At 33.9% G+C, this 12,124-nt stretch overlaps 1 protein-coding gene across 2 annotated transcripts in view; it reads left to right on the forward strand.

The window, feature by feature from the left end:
* Positions 1-84: 84 nt before the first annotated feature.
* The window catches only part of LOC129800094 (tubulin polyglutamylase TTLL5), a 54,540-nt gene continuing 42,500 nt past the window's right edge, over positions 85-12,124 (forward strand). For both annotated transcript variants that reach the window (XM_055844472.1, XM_055844473.1), the window contains exon 1: positions 85-249. The gene's annotated coding sequence lies outside the window, so the exon portion shown is untranslated. The remainder of the gene's footprint in view (positions 250-12,124) is intronic.

Genomic DNA, 12,124 nt, shown 5'->3' on the forward strand with positions numbered 1-12,124 from the left:
AAATTTGGCGCGAAGGAGGCTTTGTTGAAAATCTGGAAGGTGGCGCAAGTAGTCTACGGCGGATTTTTTCCCCTTTTTGTCTGTGTTCGCCGGAGTTCGCCGCCAGGCAGCTGTCAGGGAAAGTTGTGGATTTTTTCAAAAAAGTGTAAATTTGCCTAATTTTAAAGCACATTTGTGCACAATCGTGTGATTAAATGTGATAAGAAGATCCCGTGGAGGTAATCATGCCCAACATCCCAGTCAGATTGTGTGAGTAACTAGAAATTAAAGAGATGATGGGAAAAGTGTCGCAAAGTAGGGTAAGGGCAAGTCTGCAAAAAAATGAAATCGATAACCGCATGCAATTTTTATTGTTCTGTCCTGGATTTCCTTCCGAGACGTTCCCCCTCTGAGCTCAAAGCTTATCTATCAAAGACAATGTTTGGCTAATAAAGTGGCAAGCTGAGTACCAGGGAAGTGTATCAATAAATTTCTTGAGTTCAGCGTGTCAGGGAGAGGAAATCCGTGGAGATTGCAATCTCTACCCACCCACTCCTTACCACTGTGCCTCCCACAGAGAAGTTGTGGCACATGCCATGTCTCACCTGGCTTTGGGTACACTGATTGATTTTTAATAGAAATCCAAAGATATCCGTTTCATGGCACGCGACCTGCCCCAACTGATCCCCCACTGAGACTTCTGGGGGCCCTTTTTATTCATGAGCCGTCTGGCGGTTCCGGCTATTTTTAGCCCGGTGAAAATGCAACAGGATTCCATCAATTTTTGCTTATTTACAACTTTTCACGGCCCCAAACTCTTTCGTGATTCTGTTGAGTCTCGTGGTCATGGTGAACTTCCTCCCTTTCCCCCTTTGACAGACTTCCCAAAAAGTTTCCTAAAAAAAACATTCCGGGAAACGCATGTCCGAGGGACAAGGCAGACTGATAATGGTTACAAGTTTTGTGATTCTTCTGTTCACAATATTATTGCAATCCTATAAATCGCTCATTCAGAATTACAGGGGACCATCTCGACTTCCTTTTGATTTTTGAATGAAGATTTAGTATTTAATGTCTCTCGCACACCTTTTAGATCAAGAAAATTTCATGAAATCAAAATTCACATCAATTACTTTCTCAAAAAATTTGAACACAGAGAAATCCGAAAAAGTTAAAATAACATTCCGGAAATGTTAATTTTACCCTGCAGTATTGATCCGAAATCGGTGTAAATATTACCCTTTTTAGGTGTATTAGGGGTTAAAGTTACCCATTTTCATGTTAATTTTACCCTTAAAAAGGTGTAAAATTAACATTAAAAAATGTTGATATACTTTTACACCTAAAAAGTGTTAAAGTTATGAAGAAAAAAAGTTAATCGTATCCCCGTTTTTTTCTTAATGAATATATTGCCTCTGGCACACCTTTTAACTCGGTATAATTTCATGTAATCAAAATTCGCGTCTTTTTTCAAAAGATTTGTATAAGCATAATGTCTATCCAACTTTCTTTCGGTCTCAAAATTAGATTGAACTAAATTGAATTCGTTATGACGTTCAAAAAAAGAAGAAGAGTGTGAAAGTGTGGGATAGATATATGCAAAGCTTTTAAGAAAAAAAGGGCTGTGGATTTCGATTACATGAAATTTTCCTGACCTAAAAGGTGTGCAAGAGGTATATCTCGATACCTGAGAATAAGAAAATAACAACTCGATTTTTTGCGAAATTCGTTTTTTTCGCTTTTCGGGTACTCCTTGACACCCTCTACTTCCCCTGTGAATATTATACTGGAAAATAAATTATTCCCAAAGTTATAGTGCTTTTTCTAAAAAAGCAAAATCTCACTCATTTTTCAATTCAGTCAGGATAAGAGCCGCATAACTCGACCGTGTGACGTTATCATTTTGCTTGTCAAAAGTATCCCGGCTGATTTCACGACAATGGATAAGCTATTATTTGGCTGCAAATATGTATAGTCTTCAAATTGGTAATAACTGTAGTTAATAACTAATATAGTTAATAATAGTTAATAAATCTTCTATAAAATTAAAAAAAAATGGATCAAAAACTAAAAAGTGGAAATTGAATACGAAATAGATGTAAAATGTTATTATTATCTATTATTATCAAGGGGTAACACATTCCCATTTTTTCTGACAAGGGTTTCTGGTTTCTCGGGTTTCGCGATGCAATTTTTGGGTTTCTCGGGTTTCGCGATGCAATTTTTGGGTTTCTCGGGTTTCGCGATGCAATTTTTGGGTTTCTCGAGTTTCGCGATGCAATTTTTGGGTTTCTCGGGTTTCGCGATGCAATTTTTGGGTTTCTCGGGTTTCGCGATGCAGAAATTGGGTTTCTCGGGTTTCGCGATGCAGACACTGGGTTTCTCGGGTTTCGGGATGCAATTTTTGGGTTTCTCGAGTTTCGCGATGCAATTCTTGGGTTTCTCGGGTTTCGCGAAGCGTTTCTCTGACAATTGACGAAGGTTTCTCAATATGAGTAACCCCTTGATTATTATGCTATTATTTATGAAATATTACTAATATCTTGATATTTTTTAAGTTCTCGAATATTGTAAAGTGTTGCAAAAACTGGATAAAAGCGATAAAATGCTAATTTATTATGCAGCAAACTTCTCCTTGGCGCGAGAGCTCATAACCTGTTAACTTTAAACTGTTAACTGTAAAATTGGTTTGAAATAATAACAAAAAATATGTAAAAAATGAAAATAAAAAAAAATAAAATAATAAAGACCTATAGTTGGTATGGTTACCCGCCCTGGGAATCCTACTTCACTGAAACACTTCCTCTTGGTTCGATAATTATATCTTTTTATTAATCAATTTTCACATGAAAGTCTTCTACATGTTCTTTCGGATAATTAGCCGCCATTCCACACTTCACTTCTTCTTCTTCCTCTTCCAGTTCCTCATCCTAGACACACACCAACTGATCGACATCTCCCCTCACTACAGTTCCCACAGGGGGAATTCTGTGTGGAATTGTCACGCGTGAGTTAGAAACCCATCAATGCTAATCGAACTTTCTTCTTCTCTTTATTTAACGGGACGTCATCCATTGAATGGTTTCCCGTACCAATCAAACTTTTGTTCTCATAATCACATGTGTTCGAAAATGCAATTAATTGATTTTTTAATGAAATCTCTCTTCAATTCAGTGATTTTTGTTTGATTTGTTTAATAAAAATCATTGTCATTTAAATTGCCAGTAACCTCAAATGTGTAACTGGACTAGACTTGTAATGGTATAGTAAAGAAAAATAAGATGAAAATGCATTTTATGACTTGTTCTTCTTTCCCGAATTCCTGTTGGAATTTTACAAAAAAAATCTAAAATTCACAAATTACAAATGAGAATTTAAAAATTGTACAGACGAATATTAGTTGTATAATCCTTACCAAATTGCTAGAAAAAGAAAATTCAATTGAAATTAGCTTTTTGTTACGATAATCTGTGAAAAATCACTTTGGCATTTTCTGCCAATTTTCAGAAAATTTATACAAAAACCACAAGAAAATAGGAAAATATATATTAAAAAATTAATTTATAAGACCTATAACTGCTGTGGAAGTCTTGTGAATTGAAAAACTATTAAAAATTTGCTTTTTTGTTAAGAATATCTAAACTAGCATAGTATGCCAACTTGGTAATCTACGTGATTTTTTGTCTCGGGTTTTAAAGTTGCACTATTGCGTGGATGTCTCTTAAAAAATGGCTACTGATTTCGTTGGCGTCATACAAAGCGAGCGCTTTACGCCAAGAACAAAATGGACGACGAGCGCCTCTCACGCTTTTCATGCGTACTTCGCTTTCCTGTCGGCAGTACATCGAGAAAACCCTTTAAAGTGCGGTAATCGAAATATCGATTTAATCGAATTTTCTATGAGGATAATGTGTTTATAGGTATAGTTTATACCTAATGGGAAATTGTCAATGAATATGTCCAAGTGATTAAAAACACGTGGTGGTTCAGAGCAATGGCCGCGATGGATTAGTATACATAGATAGTGATGTGTATGGGGAATGATATCGAAACAATTTTGACAAGTGATGCGTGACCAGCCGGGTCTTTTGGCAGCGTGGGAAAACTCGAGTTGTTTGGGTCTTATCCTGAGTTTTTGATATGACAGCTGAGGAAAAATATGTTACAACTCGGAAAATATTGTAATAGTTATTAAAATACACATTATTTTGTGAAAATTTTATGGAATTAAGATAGCTATTATAGAATCCTTTCGTTTGATGTACAATATTAGAAAAGTGAAGTTAAATTAATTGATTTATTAGCAAATGCAATTCTCAGCTTTAAATCGCTCTCCTGTAAAGTTGGCCATTCGCGAGTTGTTCTTTTCTTATTCTCAGGTATCGACTATCCTAGTCTTTCGCACCTCAAATTAGATTGTACTAAATTTAATTTGGAGTGATGTTTAAAAGAAGAAGAGTACGAAAAATTGGGAGAAATGCAAAAGGATTGAGAAGGGACGTGAATTTTGATTTATTGAAATTCACATCCCTTTATTTCGCAAACGTTTTGTACACGTCTGTTCTACTCTTTCAGACTCTTCTTCTTTTAAACATCAGACCAAATTAAATTAAGTTCAATCGAATTTGAAGTGCGAAAGAATGAGATAGACAAAAGAAAAGCCGAAGTGAATTTGGTGGTGCCTGTTGTCATTCCTCGAAATGCCGCGAAAATTCACGTAGAGAAAACGAGAGGTTTTTTAATGTGAAAATTGTTTAATTCCTTAGAGTTAAGTCATTTTCACAAGAAAATCCTTTTAATAATTTAGATGAATACAGTTATTTGGGTTAATTGTGAATAATTGTCGATATTACAACAAAAACATTGGGGTGAAATTTTGAGCTGGAAGACTCATATTCTTTTGAGCTGTCCCAAAATTCAGGATAGGTTTGAGAAAAACCCTTTTGTACCACACTATTGTGGTTAATAAGGAATGCAAAAGTACATATTACAAAAAGGGACACGACGTGCTAATAAGGATAAAATAGAGAAGAAAATATTTTGTCGCATTTTCAGTGATTTTTTGCAATCGCAGCGCCGCCAAACGTTTGTCAAGTGAGTTATTTGTGTCTCTATCTCTCTCTCACACAGTTGAATTGCGCGCGATTTAAGAACTTTCCATTTGAAGTGATATTTGCATTTAATTTCTTTGTATTTCTGCAAGATTCAAGTAAAAGGGTGTGTAGTGAACAGCTATCCGTATTCCGACAATTTCTTTCTATATGAGTTTTTATGTCTGTTATGTGTTTTTTGCGCAAAAATATTTATCATGGCACCGTGGAGCGGGATTAGTGTTACCAGTATGGCTATCTGTAATTTCCATTAAAATTTATCAACACAAAATTTCCGATATTACACGACGTTTAACGAGCACAGGTCTGATTTGGGGGATAGATGACATTTCTCACTCTTCAAATTTGAACAATATTTTCAAAAACATAACAGAATTCATCTGAAATTCACTTTCACTAAAATTAAGACAAATAACTTTAGAGAATATATCAATGTAATTTATTGTGAAACAAATGGAATTTGTTGCGGAAGTTAATATAATACGATAATATTGAGGAAAAACCAGAGAAAAATGAAACTCCACGAAAAACTTTCTTCACATAACCTCAAATTTTACATTTTGAACTCAACCGTCGCGACGTTCAAATTTGAGTAACTCGACTGTAGTTAAAACATTTGCAATTGATATTGGAAGGAAAACAATATGGTAATTTTGATTTTATGAAATTTTCTAATCTTTTTTTTTATTTTTCTAATCTAAAAACACTACTCATTTATTTTTTTAATTTTTTTATTTTTTTTGTAAATCCTATCTTTTTTATTTGGTTTATCTCTCTTCTTTCCTTTTTGTTAATTATAATTGAAAGAGTGATAAACCCAATTTTTGTGGTCAAATAAATATTAGTACTATTATTTTATTAAAAGCTTTGCTGGGGGTATTACCATCATTGAAAAAATAAAAGAGATGGCAAAGTATCCCAGCCTTGCAGAATGGACGAACTCACGAGATAGAGCTATCCGTAATTTACGTTTTTGCATGATCTTTGTGTGTATAACGGTTTATTACCATGTAAAAAGATTCACAAATCATAAATCAATTCTAAACTAGAAGATTGGTTAAGAGGTGTGCATTTTAGAATGTTCTTCTCATTAGTAACATGGTTACACAGAAATAAAAAGAAATATTCCAGAAAAATAAATCAATTTTGGTAATTTAACCGATTCATTTCCGATTAAAACCGATGCAGCGGGGTTGGAATTTTCAAGACCTTTCCAAAAAATCCAAATTTAACCAAATCGACTGAAAAATGAACCATCTAAAAGTGGTTGAAGTTTGATCTTCAAAAATTCAAAATGGCGAATTTTGCGGTCATAGGTCATAGGTATGTTTGGGCGAAATGTTCATCAGTTCGTTCAGTTATTGAGAAAGCTTGGCCTAATTTTGTGAAAAACTTAAAAAAAAGAAAAGGAAAAAAGTCTGGATATATTGTTTATGTATTGCGGGTTACCCGGAAGTTGATATCTCTTTCCGTTTAAGTTCTAGGACGTTGACAAGTTGGAAAAAATTTCGTGCAAATATGTCGATTTTCTACAAAAACTCGTGCAGATCTAATTATTAGAAAGATCTAACGAGGACCGGTACCAAGAATCAGAAGCTCTGGAGGAAGTCCTTATTCTTTTAATTTTTATAAAGTAACTTTTTTTTGACGAATATCGGCGAGGAGCTTAAAAAAACAAAGTATGCCAGATGATAACCAAAACGATCTTTGGAAAATCGTTGTGACTCGTCGATTTTTTGCAAAATCGTGTCGAAATGTCGATATTAAAAAAAAATGTACAAATCTCTTTGAAATATATCGGTGTTTATCTGTCAATTTTCTTGCAAAAATTCTTTTGATTTTGATTTGTCCGGTTTACGTTTCCCCAATAAAGAATCGTATCATCACCATGTATTTTTCGAGCTTTCAAAATTCCCTACAAACTATTAAACATCTCCACGTAGAGATTCCAATGCAATATCTGTGAGCTTTCCTTCTCAATCTGAGCCAATTGGCTCCTAGGAATGCGTGATGCAAAACAGGTCCTGCGGATTTTGTCGCAGTGACCTCACCCTTTGTGACCTTTCTAGTCAGCATTCTCAATTCAGCATCTCGTCGCAAAGGCAGAAAATGCCGAGGTTCGTGTGCAACGTAATTTAGCTCCTCGAACATGTCATGTGGTCGTCCTTGATGAATCCAGTCAACTTTCCAGCATGACGACAGAGAAATATTGCTGGAAAAATTCTTTTGCGGACACAGAAAACATTCTTTTCAAAGAGAGACCAGTAATATGTCGCTATTTCGAGAATCACGCGAAATTTAATTTAGAAGAATTTTAATCAACCAAATGCCTAACAAGTTAATTAATTTCTCTACTCGTCTCTAAGGACCTTTATCATTCAAATATGCGGTGAAAATTTTTAGGGTGTTGTTCTCTTTGGTATAAGGTGGTTGGAATATTTTCCCTCTTAACTCGATCGATTTACATTGAATTATTCAAACATCTCTAACTGGGAGTTATAGTTACTGTAAGAAATTTTTAATGCACTTCAAATATCTTTGGAACATAATGTTGAAAGTTAAATGTTTTTCAGATTAACTAGTTTTATTGTTTAATTCACTGAGTTTATTGCACGGAACTTAAAGACGAATAAAATATTTCTCAGTGCCACTATAAATTTAAACGACTCTTTAATAAGTTGTATTATTTAAATATTTATTTGAAGGTTGACAACGCTGCCTATCAAACAAGCTTAGTTAAAGATTTTTAGTAATAAAAAATGGTTTAATTCACCTCGCTTTTTTACAGGATACAGTAAAGCTTTTTTACAGGATACTAATTAATTTTTAAATGTTGATTTAGGGTTATCTAAGATTATTTACAATCTAAAAAGAGATTAAATAAGTCTTAATGTCTATGTCTATGATATCAAACGAGGTATAGGGTTTAGTCAGGATATTATTCATTTATTATTTGACAGTATTACATTTTAGGAATACCAAAAATCAAAAACACCTTAAAGGTATTTTTGGGTATTTTGTCTCACTATGCGTCGGCGTCATTTGAAGCTGCTTTTATTACTTCATGGCAAAATAAATTTTAAACGCCGAAAGCCAAAGTCCTGAGAAGCCGAAATCCCGAAAGGCAAAATCCCGAAGGCCAAAATCCCAAAAGATATGAGAAAAAAAGATATGAGATAAAAGATATGAGATAAAAGATATAAGCATATGTTTATCTCATTCTCTCGCACTCTTCTTCTTCTTTTAAACATCACACCAAATTCAATTTAGCTCAATCGAATTTGGTATGCGATAGAATGAGATAGTCATATGCAAAACATGTGCGAAAGAAAGGGATGCGAATTTCGACTTCATGAAATTTTCCTGAACTAAAAGGTGTGCCGGAGCCATTAGGGAGAAAAATTGGGTTTTACTCGTATCAGTAAATTTTTAAATAGCTAAATCGCCAGGAAATCTATCTCACGTCCTTATATCCTTAAAAGAATACGAACACTAAGAAAAACCTAAAAAGTTAATACAACTCTATGATAGAGTTGAATTAACTCTACGAATATCGATGTAATTGTTACTCTTTTTCGTTGTAAATTTTAGTAAACAGAGTTGAAACAACTCTTCGTGTAAGTTAAATTAGTTAAATTAGTTTCGATGTAAAACTTCATCTCGACTGAAGTATATGCTTAAGTGTTTTCGTTTTAAGAATATACTTCAGTCAAGAAGATTTTCGTGTGGCAAAGTTCATGTGTTTCATGAAGACATTTGCGTGCATCATACGTGATATTTCGCTAGGAACATAGGGAACTTGAGATCAAGAAAATATTAATAAAGAAAATGATAAAATAAATGAAACATAAAATTGCAAAATCTATCCATTTTGTGATTTGAAAGAGTTATTTTATGTTAGTGGGCGCCACCACTGACGCCACTGGCACCCCTAAAAGAATTCTCTTGCCAGTGGCCGCCATTATTACTCACTCTTCTTTTGTTCATCAATCGATTCAGTTAAGACGCTCTGTACATTATTTCATATTGTCATTTATTCTAATAAAAAGTTGAAGTTCTCTATCAAATAAGTAATTTCTGTGTTTAGTTTTACTGGATACGACCACCTACAACAATAATCCACTTCGGCGACAACATCGGATAGAATAATCTTATTCCTCTTCCCCGAAGGTAAAGCCACAACATTTTAACTCCAAAAAACATTTAACATTTTTTTTTATTCATTTTCAACCGCTTATCCCTATTGGGGTCGCGGGCCCATGATATCCAAATTAGCAGCCCACGCATGCCGATCCTCCGCCACTTCATGAAGATGTTCGGGATCGATCCCAAGGCGTTCCAAGGCAAGATTCTGAATTTGATTCAGCCACCTTGTCCTAGGTCTGCCTCGAGTGAGACTTTCGGTCATTACCCAAATACTGTTCATACTGTATACTGTTCATACTGAATACTGTTCCATGATCTTTGAATAAGAAAATATACTTCTTCTTTGGCTTAACTTTGACCCTGCAATGCTATTCAATGAAGATATCAGGGGGTTAAAGTCTGTGCATTGTAAGTTCATATTGCATCACCGCTAAATGCATCTCATCATTTCTAATTCATTAGAATACCGCTAAATGGGCTTTCGGTTTTAAGAACGTATGTATACTGATATTCGGAAATCTGTCCTAATCACCTACTTCATATGCTCCGGTATGGTCTTATCGGTCTAACTTAACAAAGAATTCCAACATAAAGCAGGGTCCAGAGATCGTATATTTGATGACTAAATAACAAGGAATAACTAATCCTTCTTTTTGTAGTAAAACTCTAAACAGATTAACAAATCTTTGCTTTCGAGTGTTACTGGGTAGATGGATTACCTACTATAAATGACTGAACTATCGGACCCCACTTAAAGCTGGAATTTCTAATTACGTAAGACCGTGACGTATCCTATTTTAAGACAGATTCTTTGATAAACACCTTGATTAGTCATATACGATATTCGCAATTGTAACCACTTGGATCAGAGCACGGTGTAAGTGCATTTATTCTTTTAATCTCTTATCTATTTGCTATCCGTGCAAAAATACAATTTATAAAACAACATGTTGCTCTTCATGGGTATATTGTTAACCTCTTTTAAGGACGGATTTATATCTCTTATGATTGAGAAGTACAAGAAAACAAAAAAAAAGTTATAAATAATTGAATTCATGTTAACAAATGTTATCCATAGACGGAATTTTTTTTGTGTATACTGCACAAAAAAACCAATAATTCTGCTGTTGAAATTGAAGGAAGACAAAAAGAAGAGTTATCGATAGAATTTCTCCCCATATGGTTTTATATTGAGTATAAGAACACCTCACTTTAACATTGCAATTTCAATTGTCTGTGCAGACGATATAAACAATATATTCGTGATGAGTAGTATTTCTATTAAAAAATGGAAAGTTTCATAAATGGAATCCGGAAGCAGTTTCGTGCATGAGGCACAAAACGAAAATAAATTTTGCGAATATTGAACTCTTCTTCTCACTTTATTTTGTTTCTTTTTGTGATTGAAACATGTGTACATATACGTAAAGCGACAATACATCATAGTACCTTTTTTTGTGACATTTTGTATGCAATATAAATTATAAGTATTTTATTTCAGACTTTTATGTCATTTTGGCATAACATATTAAAGCTTTAATAACCCCATATCCTGAAGAGTTATATTTATTTGCACAATGATTAGACATCATTGGAATGACTAAAGGGAATTCCCCCTGTCGCTAAGGGCTCTTGAAAAATTATTTCATTGGCATTGTGATCAAAAATAGGATGATATACTGAATAATTATTGACTAGATTTGGCTCATTAAATATATTTGGTATGATAAATATGAAAATTCCATGTGCATGAAATATAATAATCTATTTTTACGCTTCCCCAACTGTCTCGTGAAAAACTTTCAAACAATTATCATATTTCCCCTTTCTGACTTTTCACCTTTTCAACTTGTGGTTTAGTCTAATTTTAAAATGTTAATGTATACAACAAGAATATAAGTATAACTTTTCCAAGTTCCAAAACCACCCTCCTTCGTGGTAATTTAAGCGAATTTCTCAAACTATGTATACACACACGGGACTTGTTGGTGTCAGACCCTCACGAACATACAAAATCAATCTATGAAATTTTGCAGCATAAAACTTTATGAATTTTGTAATTTCCTTTTAAACACCTTATAAATGAAAAATATAATCAATCTCACTTTAAATATTTACACAACATTCATGAAAATCCAGGACAAATATTGATCTCGGAATCTCACAAAATAAACTGCAGGAAAATTCCTTAGAAAGTAGAATTTGTGCGCGCTTGTGACATTTTGCTGGTGATTAAATCCTCAAAGGATGAATTATTACCCAAAGGAAATGTAGGGCATATCCTTGATTATTTGCCTTTTCATGTCTCATTAACATCTTCTTTGACCTTAACCCACAAAATTATTAAATGAAGGGTTTTATTCTAATTTACTATTGCTTTTGAAACATTGACATTGCTGGATACTGTATGGGCGGTATGGGCTAATCATAACTGTATCCTTCGTCCTACATCTAAAAAGACATTTTTATTCTGAATTTAGGGATAAACAGCAAATTGTCTGATAGATCGGAAAACCAAGAGACCATTTAATAGATCCTCTCAAATAAAACGCAACTAACTTCTCTAGGGTAAAGTGGTCTTCAGACTAGAGGTTTATCCCAGTTCCCGAAAGTTTCAAATTCCTAAATAGCAATATTTTTTCTCGGTTTTTGAAAATCTTATGGATCATTTACTCTCAATATTTAATCCTAAATCAAAATTTTCCCAAAACCTTAACCAATAACTAGTTTGAGAAGTTAAGCCGCTTGGCTAAGCCTTATACGGGCTTCAGACATAAGGCTTAGCCATCTGGCTTAACTCCTATAATTCCTTATCAGGCATTGGCTTTTTAGGGAATTGGTGTTTAGGATTAAATATTAAGGGCAAAAGATCCATTAGATTTTGAAAA

This window comes from Phlebotomus papatasi, chromosome 1, assembly GCF_024763615.1.
Source record: "Phlebotomus papatasi isolate M1 chromosome 1, Ppap_2.1, whole genome shotgun sequence".
NCBI classification, from domain to species: Eukaryota; Metazoa; Arthropoda; class Insecta; order Diptera; family Psychodidae; genus Phlebotomus; species Phlebotomus papatasi.